Consider the following 17,412-nt stretch of genomic DNA (forward strand, 5'->3'; position numbering starts at 1 on the left):
CACACATCCTGTCCCCAGAGACAGTGACCGTGGTCCTTTGCATGACCAACCTTTCAATTATTCCCTCAGGAAAGTAATAAAACACACCGATCAGGATGATTGCAGAGGTGTATCTGTAGGCACGTGTGTCTCTACTGCGAGTGAAAGGGCACGTTTTCTGAAGGACGGGTTGCTGGTACAGGGCTGGGCACGTGACGAGGAGAAGAAATACTGTCTGTCCAAGCGAAGGTGGGAGTACTGAGCCAGCTTGATGGTCAAGGCATTTCACACAATAACCAGTTGCTGACGGGACCACCCGTGCAGACTGGATTAATCCAAACGGTATTATCATTTCTACTCTTTATCTCATAAATTTACGCTCTTTCCTTTTTCACTCCTTTCTGCTGCTTGCTTTGGTTTTCATTCTCTTCTTTTTCCAGGTTGTTAAGGTGGGAGCTTAGATCTTTAGTTTGATTTTCCATCCTTTCTTTCGTTTTTTTTTTTTTTTTTTTTTTTTTTACGTTTATTTATTTTTCAGACAGAGAGAGAGCATGAACAGGGGAGGGTCAGAGAGAGAGGAAGACACAGAATATCAAACAGGCTCCAGGCTCTGAGCTGTCAGCACAGAGCCCGACGCGGGGCTCGAACTCACGGACCACGAGATCATGACCTGAGCCAAAGACAGCCGCTTAACCGACTGAGCCACCCAGGCGCCCCCCATCCTTTCTAATAAAACTGATGAACGCTAAAAATTTCCCTCTGTGGATGGTGTTAGCTACATCTCACAAATTTTGATATGCTGAGTTACATTACTATTCAGTTCAAATTATTTCTAATCTTCCCTGTAATATCTGCTTGGCCCAATGATTATTCAGAAACATGTTGTTTAATTTGCAAGTATGTAAAGTTATTCTGGCCCTTTTATGTTTTATAGATTTTTAATTTAAATTCACTGGATCAAAGAAGACTCGGTACATGATTTCAGTCTTTGAAAACTCATTAAGACATTTTTGTGGTCCGTAATATGGTCTAACCTGGTGAATGTCCTCTATGCATATTTAATGAAATGATTGATACGGCCGCATTTGGTCTAATGTGTGTCTATGTGTATGTGTGTGTGTGAGGGCGTTGTATGTGTGTGGGGTGGGTGTGTATGTGTATGGGTGTGTGGGATGTGTGTGTGTGGAGGTGGGGGTGGGGGGTGTAGGGGTGTGTGTGTGTGATTAGTTTCTACTTGTTTCCCCCCCTTATTTCTGGCTTTCACTTTACTGTTGCATATTTTTCAGAATTTTAATTTCCCTATTTTAGCTGTATTTTTTTAAAAAAAATTTAATGTTTTTATTATTTTTGAGACAGAGAGAGACAGAACATGAGCGGGGGAGGGGCAGAGAGAGAGAGGGAGACACAGAATCCGAAGCGGGCTCCAGGCTCTGAGCTGTCAGCACAGAGCCCGATGCGGGCCTCGAACTCACGAACCGTGAGATCATGACCTGAGCTGAAGTCGGATGCTTAACAGACTGAGCCACCCAAGCGCCCCTTAGCTGTATTTCTTTGCAAATTTTTTGTGCTTATCCTAGGGATTAGAATACATACTCAACTTTCCACACTCAACAATGAGTTAATAGTGTACCAGCTCTGGTGAAATACAGAAATGTATCAAGTTTTCAGCCCGCATCCAGCCCCATGCTGTTATAATTGTCATGTGTATTGAATCGAGATACTTTACATACTCCACTAGATGTCATAATTACTGTTTATAACAGTACCTCATTTATAAAGAGAGCAAGAAGAAAAAGAAAGAAAAAAACAGTCTGTTGCATTTGCCCATCACTCGCCTTTCTGACGCTTTTTAGACTTGATCCAGGACCTGAGTTTCCACCAGGCATCATTGTCCTGCCTCTTGAGAACTTCCTCGAGGTGTGTGTTTGTACGGACCCGCCGGCACCCAGTTCCTTGAATTTGCTCTTACCTGAGTGCCTTTGATTTCCTTCACTTCTGAAGGATATTGTCTCTTCATATAGATTTCTAGGTTGATGGTTTTTCCTTTTCCTTTGGAAATTTCATGCCACGTCCTTCTGGTCACCATGGCTTCTAACAAGAAGCGGCTCTTAATTGTTCTTTCCCCGACACTGTTTCCATGCATTTTTCTTTCGCTGTTTTCAAGACTGACTTCTTGCTTGTGGTTTCTAACAGCCCAGCTATGATGCATTTTTGATTAGACTTCTTTGTGTTCATTCTGTTTGGTGTTTGCTGAGCCTCGTGTCTGCAAACGTATGTCTTTGTCAAATCTTCAGCCTTTAATTTGCCGAATATTTTTTTCTATTTGTTTTATCCCTCTCCTCTCCTGGAGTGCCAGCTGCACACATATTGGGGACCTTGATATTATCTAACACTCTCTGATGCTCTGTTCTTTAAAAAAAAATTTCCCTCTGTTCACCTCGAATAATTTCTATTGAGCTGTCATCACAGCTGCTTTGTCTCTCCTTTGTCATGATTATTTGACTGTCAAGTCCACCCAGTGAATTTTTACATTTCAGAATCTGCGTTCTTATGTTTAGGATTTTCCATGTTGTTCTTTCTACTGTTTCTACTTTTCTTCGGGGATTTCTCATTTCCCTGCTGACATTTTCATTCACGGAAAACATACGTACTTCCTTGTGCGTCATGGAAATATATACACTTTTAGGATTTTTGCCCCATCAGTTCCAAAATCTGTTTCATTCTGGAGTCAGACTCAGTTAATTTTCTTTTATACTGAAAGTATGTTCCCCTCTTTTTTGGGGGGGCATTCTTTGTAAGTAAGGTAATTTTGTGCTATATGCTAGACACGATGGTTGTCAGTTTCTGGACATTCTGGACTATGTTAATATTCTTTAATAAATGTGGTTTCCTATGCAACACCAGGTAATTTTCTTCACTACACAGGGGCCACCAACTTTGGGCAGCAGCCTTTTATACTCAATGCCGGTATGTTACCTACAGCTGAACTGCTCTGCTTGTCTTCTGGGCGTGTGTGGCTCACGGGTCAGAGACGCCAGGGCTCTGCTGGTTTCTGTGTTACTAATCTCTGTTCCACCCTGTCTCGTTACCCCCTCCCCTTCTTATCTTTCCAGTTTGACACTTAGCTTATTAATTTCAGCATTTCCACTCTTCTTATAGAGTCACGACTGGTGCCATAAATTTCCTGAATTGTGTCTTTATCTGAATCCACAAGTTTTAATGGGTAGTTCTCTCATTAGTGCTCTATTCCGTGCATTTTTAGTTTCTGTCATGCTTTCCTTTTCAACCTGGGAGTTACTTGGAATTTGTAATTTGCAAATGTATGTAAAACACTCTTCTTCGTCTTTTTCTTATTGACTTGTAATTTGCTACATGTGTTAGAAAAACTTGTACTATCCCCTCTGTGAAATTTGTTGACTCTGGTTTATAGCCTGAGGCGGGGTTCGTTTTTGTGGAAGGTTTCTTGCCGGAATGGATATTTTCTAACCGGAAGATGCAGGGTTCTCTATTTGGTCTTTAATTTAACCGTGCTGGTTGTACCATTCATTAACTTGCCTCATTCTCAGCCCATTTTTTTGCACGCTTCACTTTTTCTTAAAAAGCCCCCCATTGTATTGACACATTCTGGTATGATGATGGATCGATTAGTTTTCTCCTGTTCATCCTCCAGATTTTGAGTTATACATCTTGTAACTATTTTATCAGATGAGTGCAAGTTTAGAATTTTCTCACCTTCTTGGTGATTTGCAAGGTTTATTTTTTTCACTGTATTTTCCATCCTTCATATGCTTGTCTGTTCTGCAGAACGGGAGAAATAATAGTATACACCCGATATCGTGCATGTGAAGATTCAGAGACATCATGTATGGGAGACTCAAGATGAACTTAAAATGACGCCTGATCAGGGCAGGCTCTGGGGTGCGTGTCAGCTGCTACTCTTGTCTCAGGAGAAGATCTGGAATCATCTCTGCCTCCTTTTTGTCTCTCGTCTTCAATATTCCATCCCTCGTCTGCGCCTACCCCTTTGCGGGCGTCTTGAATGGCTCAAAGCCATGGGTCCTCGTGGCTTGCGGTGCCCTTGCCCTGGGTCTGCCCATGACCACCTTCACCTTGGACGCCTCTGACGGCTCACTCCCTTCGCTCCATGCTCTGTGCACACGAGGACGTGCTTCTATTTTTTTTTTTTTTTTTTCTAGGTCCTTTGGCAGAGACTGCTTTGGCCAACTCCTCAGCCTGACATTCAAGGTCCTTCACATCCAGGCCTGGGTGTCTCTTCCCATTTTAATTTGCTGTCACCGCCCCCCCCCCCCCCCCCCATCAAGCGTCCTGAACCATGTTGTGCCTTCTGTGCCTGGGTGATGCCTCAGACCACAGCCCAGCCTGCAATGCCCTCTCCCACTCCCTCCGGGGGACCTCTGTCCGCTCTTCCCACAAAGGCCTCTCCCCTGCAAAGCTTGCCATGCGTCTGCCAGGCGGGATTAACCCCGCTCTGCTCTGCCCCGCACCCCACTCCTGCTTTACGCTCCTCACTGGCTGTGACAACTCTGTCTCCTCCACAAAGAGAGCGGGACGCATGGGGAAAAGGCCGCACCTTCTGGACTTTCTACCTCTAAAACCTAGCATGATGACTGAGGGGAAACCGGGGGTTAAAAACGCGTGATGCGTTCACCAAATTCACACCATCACCCGTCTGTCTGATTCGCCAAATGTGCAACCCGCCTGCGACTTCGTAGGCAGACCGGCTGTGTGAGAGGCTGCCCCTGGCCGACAAGGTCAAAGGAAGCACGGGTGGGTAGGGCCGCTTCGCAATTCTGCCTTTAGTGCCTCTTGGTGAGATTCTGAGATAGCTCCTTTCTCCCCGTCACGGCAGTGCAGTAAGATACCCCAGAGGGGAGTGTAAGGTGCATTTGGACACTCTGAGGACGGGACGGCGACACTGAAAAGCCAGGCTCACCGGGGATTCTGAGAAACACAGAGGGTGAGGTTGTGAGGAAAAGATCTCCCGGAGAAAGTCTCGCACGGCGTCACCCTGTGCGACGTATTGTTCATGTCAAGTACTCAGCATGTAAAATATGTCATTAGTTGTTCTGGGTGGCTTCGGCAGTTCTCCAAAGCTGCATAATTAAAGAAAGCGACGACATCGGTAGCCAACGCAAGGAAGGTGATTGCTTTTCATTTTATTCTTTTCCTCCGATTGTGATAGAAAAATATATAGCACTGTAACACGTTGTTTTTCTCGCTCTTCCAAAAATAAGATGACGTTCCAGTCATTTCCTCTGAGAATCATATATCAGCTGGCTTCGTACGTTGCTTATTTTTGCCTGACACAGTAATGTATTTCTTAGAAACCTTTCAAAGGTCTTTCCCATGATGAAGAAATTTTAAATGGATGGCATTTTGTGGTACTAGAGATTTCTTAGCCATCGAGATACGTGGTTGCCGTCGCCAAGGATGACTTAGACCTGCTGGTTGGTCTTTTTTTTTAATTTTTAAATATTTTTGAGAGAGAAAGAGAGAGAGCGAGTGAACATGAGTGGGGGGCAGGGCAGAGAGAGAGAGGGAGACACAGAGTCCGAAGCAGGCTCTAGGCTCTGAGCTGTCAGCACACAGTCTGACGCGGGCCTCTAACTCACAAACCACGAGATCGTGACCTGAGCTGAAGTCAAACGCTTAACTGACTGAGCCACCAGGTGCCCCTGGCTGGTCTTGATTATATAAATTGACTGACAATTGATTATATAAATATCACAAAGAGTTGCTTCAGAGAAATAGACTTTGAGAAACAAACAGTGCACGTAAATGAAGCAGATCTGGTTTTTCTTTAATTATCTTCTTTTAATTGTAAATAGCTGCTAATAGAAACAGCGTTCTATCCTACTTATTGCTTATTTTATTTTCTTCTCGGATACAAATTACTTGTATTCACGTATGCTGATAACACATAGCATATAGCATGTTTCTTAAGAAAGTCAACATCCAGGTGATGGCCATAAGATATAAAAACTGATCTGTAATCCCTAGCATCCACGCTGTGGTCTAGAAATAATACCATTTCTCACTAAACAGAATCAGTATGCACCATGAATCTGCCATGTTCCCTGACTTAAGGACAATTACAATTAACATTGCCAATCAGATGATAATTATCGTGTGTTGGCTATTGTTAAGTTCCACATTAACCACAGCATCGTACTCTAAGAAGGATCCCAAGCTACCATTCTCAGTAAAAAGCACAAGGGATCTCTAAAGACCTGGGCATTTCTCGATCTGAGGCACAGAACATACAGTATGAACCTGGAATATCTCAGCGGCCAGCCAGCAAGGAAGTGTTCGGTGACCGACGGGGACACGGACCATAAGACCACGGTAGACGGCAAAATGGCCCTAATGCTTCCCTCCCTCCTGCCCACGGCCTTTGTGTCTGGCTTCGCCAGGCTCTTCCTCTTGAATGTGGGCTCGGATGCATGACCTAAACTGGTCACTGGACTGTGAACAAGCAGGCACCCGAGAAGCCCTTGTATAGTTTTTTTTTTTTTTTTTTTTTGGGACAGAGAGAGACAGAGCATGAACGGGGGAGGGGCAGAGAGAGAGGGAGACACAGAATCGGAAACAGGCTCCAGGCTCTGAGCCATCAGCCCAGAGCCCGACGCGGGGCTCGAACTCACGGACCGCGAGATCGTGACCTGGCTGAAGTCGGACGCTCAACCGACTGCGCCACCCAGGCGCCCCTCCCTCGTATAGTTTGACTCGCCCCTCCTGGCTTCTGCCATAGCCGTGAAACAAACATGTGTGGCCCCGTCTTTTGGCCCCAGGGCAGAAACAGATGTGGAGCACAGCTGAGCTGCCCGGCACCTGAGAAGACGCCAGTCCAGATCCGCTGGCAGCCAGCTGGTTGTCCAGCCCTGGAAGCAAATCAGCCAGCGGAGAAGCAACCACCGGCTGCCGACAACCAGCTGCGTGAAAGATAAATGCTTACTCTGCATGTCACCGAGGGTATGTTGCTGTTTGTTACACAACACTCTTGTGTCACTAGACAACCAGTGGGAGGGCTCTCAGGTCCGAAGCTGGTAAAATCTGAACATCACAAGAACAATACCCTAATTGATTCAGACACATCAAATGTATAAAACAGTTCAGGAATCCATAATGGAACTCCCAAAAGAGAAAAACAACTCGTTTTCCACAGTTGGAGGGAACTATGACATCAAGTCTTGACTCTGAAACTGGTAATTAAAAATGTCTATAATACCCAAAGGAATCTACACATTTAATGCAATCCCTATCAAAATACCATCAGTATTTTTCACAGAGCCAGAACAAACAATCCTAAAATTTGCATAGAACTGCAAAGACTCCGAACAGACAAAGCAATCTTGAAAAAGAAAACCAAAGCAGGAGGCGTCACAATCCCGGACTTCAAGCTGTATTACAAAGCTGTCATCGTCAAGATAGTGTGGTACTGGCACAAAAACAGACACTCAGATCAATGGAAACAGAATAGAAAACCCAGAAATGAACCCACAGCTATATGGTCAATCTTTGACAAAGCAGAAAAGAATATCCAATGGAAAAAAGACAGTCTCTTTAACAAATGCTGCTGGGAAAACTCGACGGTAACATGCAGAATGAACCTGGACCACTTTCTTACACCACACACAAAAATAAACTCAACATGGATGAAAAACCTAAATGTGAGCAAGGAAAGAATTAAAATCATACAGGAGACCACAGTCAGTAACTTCTGTGATATTGGCCGTTATCAATTTCTTACTGGATAGGTCTCCTGAGGCAAGGGAAACAAAAGCAAAAATTAACTATTGGGACCTCATCAAAATAAAAAGCATCTGCACAGCAAAGGAAACAATAAAACTAAAAGGCAACCTACAGAACGGGAGAAGATATTTGCAAGTGACATATCTTATAAAGGATTAATGTCCAAAATACATAAAGAACTTATAAAACTCAACACCCAAAAACCAAATAATCCAGTTAAAAAATGGGCAGAAGATGTCAAAGCCAGCATCCAAATGACCAACAGAAACATGAAAAAATGCTCAACATCACTCATCATCAGGGAAATACAAATCAAAACTACAATGAGATATCTTACACATCTCAGAACGGCTAAAATCAAGAACACAAGAACCAAGTGTTGGCGAGGATGTGCAGTGTCGGTGGGAATGCAAACTGGTGCAGCCACTCTGGAAAACAGTGTGGAGGTGCCTCAAAAAGTTAAAAATAGAACTACCCTACGACCCAGCAATTGCACTACTAGGTATTTACCCAAAGGATACAAAGATACTGATTTGAAGGGATACATGGACCCTGATGTATCCACGATAGCCAAACTATGGAAAGAGCCCAAATATCCATCAACAGATGAATAAAGAAGATGTGGTATTTATACACAATGGAATATTACCTGGTGATCAAAAGGAATGAAATCTTGCCACTTGCGACAACATGGATGGAGCTAGGGAGTATAATGCTAAGCAAAATAAGTCAGTGAGAGAAAGACAAATACCATATGATTTCACTCATGTGTGGAATCTAATAAGCAAAGCAAATGAACATAGGGGGAAAAAGAGAGAGACAAATCAGGAAACAGACTCTTAACTCTAGAGAACACACTGCTGGTTAGCAGAGGGGAGGTGGGTGGGGGATGGGCTAGACGGGGGATGGGCATTAAGGAAGGCACTTGTTGGGATGAGCACTGGGTGTTGTATGTAAGTGATGAGTCACTGAATTCTACTCCTGAAACCAATATTGCACTGGATGTTAGCTAGCTGGAATTTAATAAATACAAATTTGGAGGGAAAAAATGAATAATCAAGGATTCATCCTCCTTTTCCAGCAGTTCAGGGCGACAACATATAGCCCGCCTGTGAGGGGGAGGCCTTCCTTTCAGAAGCCTGCCAGCTGGTGAATGTGTGAGGGATGACGAACTTAGGAAATCACCATTTGCAGCCGCTGCTGAAACACCCGATTCAGGTAAGGACCGTCCATGCGTGCTAAACTCATTCCGAGAAAGCTGATGGGGTATTTTCCTGGTGCCAAAATACGACCTCAGAGAACACACGCCAGTCTCGATGGAAAAACGCATACTTTTTATTTATTTATTTTGAGAGAGTGAGAATGTGTGCGTGAGCAGGGGAGGGGCAGAGAGAGAGGGAGGGAGAGAATCCCAAGCAGGCTCTGCACTGTCAGGGCAGAGCCTGATGCAGGGCTTTCTGTCATGAACTGTGAGATCATAACCTGAGATGAAATCAAGTGTCAGACGCTTGGGGCACCGGGGTGGCTCGGTCAGTTGGGCGTCCAACTTCCGCTCAAGTTCTGATCTCACAGTTCGTGAGTTCGAGCCCCACGTCGGGCTCTGTGCTGACAGTGCAGAGCCTGCATTAGGTCCTCTGTCCCTCTCTCTCTGCCCCTCCCCCCCCCAAATAAATAAACATTAAAAACTAAGAAAAAAAACAGTCGAATGCTTAACTCACTGAGCCACTCAGGCACCCCGGAAAATGCCTGTTTATAGTGGAGGAAGTTGGAGGCCCCAGCTTCACCCATGAATCTGCCTCTGAGTCCTGTTTTACCAGTGGGACAACCAGATGCTGGAGACAAACGTGTTAAATCATTCCGTGAGGGAACAGACTAAATCCAGGATGTGGAAGATTCTATAACACAACTGGCCTAATATAGGGAAATAGCTCGGAGCTGTTCTACATTGGCAGAAACTTAAGAGACATAATCAAGCATAATTATGATCCTTAATGTGATCTGAGCAGAGAGAAAAAAAGACATAGAATATATTTTGAGAATGAAGGAGGAAATTTGAATATGGCCTAGGAATTCAATGGTATTAGAAAACTACAGCCATGTTTTTCGCCGAGAATGAGGTTGTAGATACAAAGAGGGTATACTTCTGGAGATGTAGGTTTAGTCTTCAGCGATGAAAGAAAATGACACATTTAAATATTTTCAGCAAGAAAAATTGAGGGAAGACACAAAAAGGCGAAAGTGCTAAGATTAAGTGGTGCTTATATGGGTGTTTGCTGTGCTATCTTTTCCACTTTTCTGTAAGCTTAAAGTTTTTCATAAAAAGGAAGCAGAAGATAAAACGACATAGCCCCTAATTTCTAGGAACATACAGTCAAGTGGGGTGGACCTAAGAACAGTGGTCCACGTTTCAGTGGATGGAGAGGCTTTCAGGCAGAAAATCCCAGGGAGAGCAGGAAGCAGGGAGAATCCAGGACGGAAGGTGTGTAGCCCTTTACACAACACGTGTTGAGGCGGGGACGCTCTGGTGGTTTCCTTCGCAGAACCTCACAGGTTCTGCAGCATGGTGGAAGCTAATGTGTGCGTTTTGGCCCAAAAGAGCCAAAGAATTCCAAAAAAGTTAAAACATGAAAGTTCTATATAGCGAAAGCTTGGCTTGTGAACATAATTCATTCCGGAAACATGCTTGTAATCCAAAGCACTTGTATATGGAAGCCAATTTCAAGAACCGTTGGCTCGGTTGTGATCACGTAACGTCCAGCGTCAGGTACGACTCATATGGCGAGACATCGCTCGTTTATCAAGTTAAAATTTATTAGAAATGTCTGTTCATCTTGCGGAACATTCGCAGAACGACTTACAAATCCAAGCTTTTGCTGTACTCGGTTGTTGTTTTTCTCTTTCTAGCTTATCTCACAGAAATTGTGAGCTGGGTTGTCTGGGAATGAAACGGGTGGAAAGATGGAAGGAGGTGGACTATTAAATTCTGTGGGCTTCAAATTCTGAGACAGTGACACCACAATATCCGCTTTCACAATGTGGGTAACTACACAGACAAGTACTGTCAAACAAATATTGATCTCAGCCTGGAAATGACTTGGAAAGTAGCTACAATGCAAGGATGATGTTTAGGGGATTTGAAATCCACTAGTTTGGCTCGTAAGATCTGTGAATGCCCAATTTTATCTTTGATTAACGGACAGCCCAGAGAGCTTTTAAAACCTTTTAAATTTCCACTCTTCGGATGGGGGCCAATTTTTATGTGCTTCAACAGAGTCATGTTTAGACTTTTAAACAGCGTATTATACTGAAGCCCCGCTCAAAAATCAACAAAGCACTTCTTTCTGTGTTTAACATTGACAATGCTAGCTTATGTGGCTAAGGGAAAAAACAATTTATCTATACAATTAGCACTTTTTTTTTTTTTTGCAATTTATCTTGTTTTCACCTGAATCTATCATAAAGGAAAATATACAGGTAAGGCTTTATAAGAAAAGGGTTTAGTGGGTACAGAACAAGGGAAGATTAGCTAAGCAGTCCCGTGCTAATTACACGTATTTAAGGATATTTATGATTTGTTTTATAAAAATACAAGACTCCTTGATGAGCTTTTTGTAAGTTTAGTTATTTTTGAGAGAGAGTGAGAGAGAGCTGGGGGAGATCAATGAGAGAGAGAGAGAGAGAGAGAGAGAGCGAGAGCGAGAGAGAGGGAGGGAGAGAGGGAGAGAGAATCCCAAGCAGTCTCCATGCTGTCAGGGCAGAGACTAACGTGGGGCTCGAACTCAGGAACCATGAGATCATGACCTGAGTCAAAACCAAGAGTTGGATGCTTTACCAACTGAGCCACCTTGATGCCCCTTCTTGAAGGGTTTTGAAATGATTATAGTATGATGGTTCTAGGGGCTCCTAGGGGAGTTAAGTGTCCAACTTCGGCTCAGGTCATGATCTCACGGTTCATGAGTTCAAGCCCCACATCGGGCTCTGTGCTGATAGCTCAGAGCCTAAAGCCAGCTTCAGATTCTGTGTTTCCCTCTCTCTCTCTGCCCCTCCCCTCTTTGTGCTCTATCTCTCTCTCTCAAAAATAAATAAACATTAAAAAATATATATATATAATGTTTCTATTACTTAGTAAACTTCTCTTAAAGCAAATCAATCACAAGTGTTATCGAAAGTGTCAAAAAAAATCTTAAAAAACTCTGAAATGGACAAAAAAGACCATGGAGTATCCTTTCGGTGAATATTAGGCATTGTGTATGTAACTCCTCCTGGGCTGTTCGCCTCTTTAGATGTCTACTCCTATCACTGTCTTTGAGCTATTTTATGACTGTGCGCTGTAGAAAGCTGATAGCAACGAGAAGGGTTCTAGCCAGAGAGATGCAAATAAATTCTGCCTGGTGGACAGGCAGTGGGTCCCTCTGTCCCACCCCACCTCCCCAGAAAAAGCCACAACTTTTCCACAAACTCATCCCAGCATTTCTGATTGCCTACATGTGTGTCTGCCTTTAACTTTTCTCTTTATACCTTGCCACTTCTCTCCTTAATTCCTGAGACAAATAAAATCTTGGACACATGTCTATTTTACATTAACATAAAACCACGAGCCTCATGATTTCTACCTTTAAAAAATTCTTCTTCGGGGCACCTGGGTGGCTCAGTCGGTTAAGCGGCCGACTTCGGCTAAGGTCATGATCTCGCGGTCCGTGAGTTTGAGCCCCGCGTCGGGCTCTGTGCTGACAGCTCAGAACCTGGAGTCTGTTTCAGATTCTGTGTCTCCCTCTCTCTGACCCTCCCCCGTTCATGCTCTGTCTCTCTCTGTCTCAAAAATAAATAAACGTTAAGAAAAAAATTCTTGGGGCGCCTGGGTGGCGCAGTCGGTTAAGCGTCCGACTTCAGCCAGGTCACGATCTCGCGGTCCGTGAGTTCGAGCCCCGCATCAGGCTCTGGGCTGATGGCTCAGAGCCTGGAGCCTGTTTCCGATTCTGTGTCTCCCTCTCTCTCTGCTCCTCCCCCGTTCATGCTCTGTCTCTCTCTGTCCCAAAAATAAATAAACGTTGAAAAAAAAAATTTAAAAAAAAAAAAGAAAAAAAGAAAAAATTCTTCTTCAAGTAAAGTTCAGCATGTGCAAGAAAGATATGGACAAAATTTCACGGACGGGATATGAAAACAATCACTAAACTGTGTAAAAAGTGATTTTGGTTACGAGTTTGTCCAGAAATGAAGCAACTTGGAAGATTACACATGCTGTTTTCTGAGGCCACCAAATTTTATCACCATGAGTTATTTGTCAAAAGTCCTGAACGATTAGCAGATTCTGAAATGCAGTGGTCAGTGAATGATGCTACTTATGTCGTTCCAATGCCATAGCCTTTAGTAAAAGAATAGCTCAGAAAAGCCATAGCACGTGGTTCTGCAGGCTATGGGTTTTTTAAAAATTTTTTTTATGTTTTTATTTTATTTTTGAGAGAGAGACAGACTGTGAGCCGGGGAGGGGCAGAGAGAGAGAGAGAGAGAGAGAGAGAGAGAGAGAGAGACACAGAATCTGAAACAGGCTCCAAGCTCCGAGGTGTCAGCACAGAGCCTGACACAGGGCTCGAACTCACAGACAGCAAGATCATGACCTGCGCCGAAGCCGGATGCCCAACCGACTAAGCCACCCGGGCGCCCCACGTGGGCTATGGTTTTAATCAAAATGCTAACAGCTGGGTCAGTGTTCAATCACGTACATACTTCATCAACAGGGGTTCTAAGACTTTGCTGTTTTCCGGTACAAACATAGAAGACAGAAGGTATTGAATAAGCTTACCGTCTGCTGGCATTACATTAAGGCAGCAGACTACCGCGGAAAGTAAACTCAGGTGTTATGTCAATATTGTTCCCTCTAATGATTATTATGGGACAAATTAGCAAACAGAAGTACCTAGAGGGCTCGCTGAAATGACCGCCTTACCTTAGCTGTGCTTCCAAGAGAAAAATCACTTGCTGATAATGACTAATGAATGGGTCGAGACACGGAACCTTGACAGGAACGTTCCTTCAGAAAAACTCTGAGGAAAAGTGCCAGCGGTAGTCTACAGATCGTTGGGAAAAGCGTGGTCTAGGAGCCTGGGAACCTGGCTTCTGTTTCGGGCTCTGCCACAGATGGGACATGCCCGGAGTGGGCCGTGAAACTTACAAAGCTGTGTCCGTACGGGCTAGAGCATGCCGTCCTCCTCTCCTTTTTCACCCCTGCTAGCAGGGATGCTTTCTGATGGCTGGAGCTAGAGCAGCCATCTTGGACCCTTAGGTAACCTTGCGGATGAACTACAAAAGCAAATTAGAGTAGAGATCCTCCCTCCTGACTTCTAGGTGTACTGACAACCTTTCTGTCTTGTGTAAACCAGTATGATTTTCATTTTTCTCTTGCTCAGAGATGAGTCTAATAAGAGATACAATCATGCTTTTACTCTGGATTTGGAGTCCAGAGAACCAGGTTTAATCCCGTTGCTGCGTTCTGCTAAGTCAGGTTACTTTATCACTCAGTCTTTCATTCTCCATAATAAACCACCTCATTTTTTCCAAAAGGGCAACTGGGCAGGGCCACTGAGCCCAGGCACAAGTGGGAAGAGAAGGACGGGAGCATTCAGCTCTCCGCCAAGGAGAGTCCGTGTGGCTTTCTACCAAACATGCACCTACGATTTTATTTGTGAAGGAAAGAGATGTCATGAGCCCTATTCCAGAATTTTGGGTGCGGTCTGCGAAAAGCACGAGTAAACCCAGCTCTCATCTTTCTGACTTAACAGCAAACAAAATAATCCAAAATGCAAGCAGCAGATGGAGTATAGGTACTGTACGGAGAAAACCATTACAGGAAGCGATTCTACTCGTTGGGGTGGAGGAACAGAGGTACTCTCACTCTCCTAGGAAAAGCAGGCAGGTGCCCTATGAAGGAGTCCTTCGCTCCTTCAGAGGAGCTCATTTCTGTCAGGCCTCCAAGCGCCCCCTCATATGGTAGACACCGGTGGGCTGTTGCTTTCAGAGAAGGTCCAGCACGTGTAACAAATGTGAGAGGTCAAAGGCAGATCTCTCCCCAAGGAGTGTGGCTGTCTGGGTCGCCTGCTCGGGCAGGACGTGAAGCCTCCTGTGACGGCTCTGGGGACTGTCCTCGCCAAGGGGAACAGCTCAGCATGGCACTCCCATCCGCCCAGGCTGCTCCTCCAGGCAAGGGGCCTCAGAAGTCTACATGATGGCGTCGTTATTATAAACCCACCTCTGTCTTCTGACTCCGGCTCTGACCCCAGAGCTCTGCTGGGATGAGACGAGAAAGCCCAGCCAATCAGCCAGCCAGAACCGATCAATGTGAAAGCCGTGGCAACCTGGGTGCTGACTGTGTTCCCAGAGCAGGTGCGGCACCAGTCACATGCTGGCCGCACGGATGCAGCGATTACAGGCAAGGAGGTCCTTGCTCTTATCCCATGGTGAAGTGAGGGCCCATCTCTTACGGTAGATCTTTAATCTGAAGTACTAAAAATTTCCCACCTTTCCTACTACGTGGACTTAAGTTATTTGACTTTTCTCTACCTCAATATTCCATTCTGACAGCAATAGGGATGTGAAGGATACCTTGCTTCTGTGACATTAGAACAGCGTCCGGTTCAATATCGAGTAATCCTGAGTAGTAAGCACTACAGATACTTTTCGAAGGAAACAACCATCATCTGGGTAATGGAAGCCATTTTATGGAAAGTCACAGGACTTAAAAGGAATGCTTTACATGTGGAATCTGATAAAACTGTAACCTGAAGACTAAGGATTGCTATAGTCCTTCCATTTCATATATTTCTAGAGTAACTGTGTAGCTTATCATCTAACCAGAACACTTGAAAGTACACAGGGATGCCTTAATAATCAGGGCAAGTGATATAACCTGAATATCTCAACCCCGGTCTATTCCCAAATTCAGCAAGTATTGTTACTAATAAATAAGGCTAGTGTTGGTAGAAACAAATTTCTGTATTTACTGTATTTAGTTTTAAAATTAAAAATCTTGGGGCACCTGGATGGCTCAGTCGGCTGAGCATCTGGCTTCGGCTCCGGTCATGATCCCACAGTTCATGAGTTAGAGAGCCCTACGTCGGGCTCTGTGCTGACAGCTCGGAGCCTAGAGCCTGCTTTGGAATCTGCGTCTCCCCCTCTCTCTGCCCCCTCCCCCCCCCCACCGTCTCAAAATAAATAAACATTAAAATTAAAAATCTTGACTTAATTTCACGGATATATATCTGAAACAAGAGAATGGCTCAACTTGAATTGTCAGGACTATAAGTCCGACAATTCTGTTCCACGTGTGCCATTGGTAAAGATCGTAATGTAAGAAGCAACAGATCAACTCTTTCAAAAAAGAACACGTTGCATGGCACTGCTATTTAATATACAATAAGGCTCAGCTCATCCTTTGGTTATGCTACTGTAGTCACCCACAAAAATCAATGCGTGGTGTTTCAGGTCTCCCATGGTAAGACATTGTCGACACAAGTGAAGCAGCATTGGTTTTAATGGTACCCGTCTCCGTCAAAGGCTACACAGCAATCTTTGGTCAGTAATGAGTTCTGTCTTCTTAGCTGATGGGGATGTTCAGCTCAATTTATAGCTATCGGTAGTGCTGATAAAGGTCATCACTGTGTCTCATTTATTAAAGCCGCCTTCCTCAACAGCGGAAGTACAAGGTAAATGATGTTGAAAATCGTAACTTGCGGTGGAAGATGTGTTTACTCTATTAGGGAATGGATTTTTTTAAATGCCTAAGTTCTATTGCTTTCCTCTCCCTGGTTTTGTTTGTGTGCTTTTGCTTTGAGTCCCTGCAGCGGCTGTGATGTCCACATGTGCACTGTCGTATGTGAAACAGGAACGCTACGGTGATCGGGACCGGCGAGGTTCGCCTGAACGGGCTTTCTTCCCTCCTCTCAACACTATGGAGTTGCCAAATACTATTTCCTCCCCAAACAACATCGTTCTACATTATTCGTTCTCTAGAATAGAATCATGGCGACCGATCAACGTTAGCAACTCTCAGGTGAGCATGAACCCACCTACCTGACTAGGGCGAAAGTAGCTGATTTCATGAACAACTGACTAACCTTCCGAACCCGGTCGTGTGTTTGCTTATTCAATTCATCCACCACTTTCAAGGCAGCTTCTTTGCGAGACGCCACTGGAGTTGGGAAATCTCTTACCTTGTGCTCAGCCCTCCCCCAGTGGGGTGTTGGACACGCCTCCCTGCAGACTCAAGGAAGCACTCTACAGTGTATGTTAGGATTGGGATATGATTGAGTCCCCTCTCCCTTAATGGACCCACACCATTATTCTCACGGAGGTCACCAGTGAGCTGTTGGCTGTGGGGGTGCCTCCCACTCATTTGGCACTGTGGGAGGGGCTAAGGCAAATGAGATCACCTTGGTCCAAACTCAACACTTACTCTACCAGCCCATGGCTCATGTTTTCCCTTCCATGATGCCTTCCTCATGCATCATCCTCCCTTGAGGGGAAAGACCACATTATCTAATGTTTTGATGTGTTTTCATCCAGCCAACACATAATAAATATCAAAAGGAAAGAAATTAAAATCACGATGGGGTGCCTGGGCGGCTCAGCTGGTAAGACGTCTGACTTCAGCTCAGGTCATGATCTCAC

General features: G+C 44.6%; 1 protein-coding gene across 5 annotated transcripts in view; it reads right to left on the minus strand.

Moving 5' to 3' along the window:
* DPP6 (dipeptidyl peptidase like 6) overlaps positions 1–17,412 on the minus strand; it is a 949,260-nt gene that overhangs the window by 285,726 nt on the left and 646,122 nt on the right. The gene's annotated exons all lie outside the window — the stretch shown is intronic.

Source organism: Puma concolor, chromosome A2 (genome assembly GCF_028749965.1).
Source record: "Puma concolor isolate L17-30 chromosome A2, mPumCon1.1.hap2, whole genome shotgun sequence".
Lineage (NCBI taxonomy): Eukaryota > Metazoa > Chordata > Mammalia > Carnivora > Felidae > Puma > Puma concolor.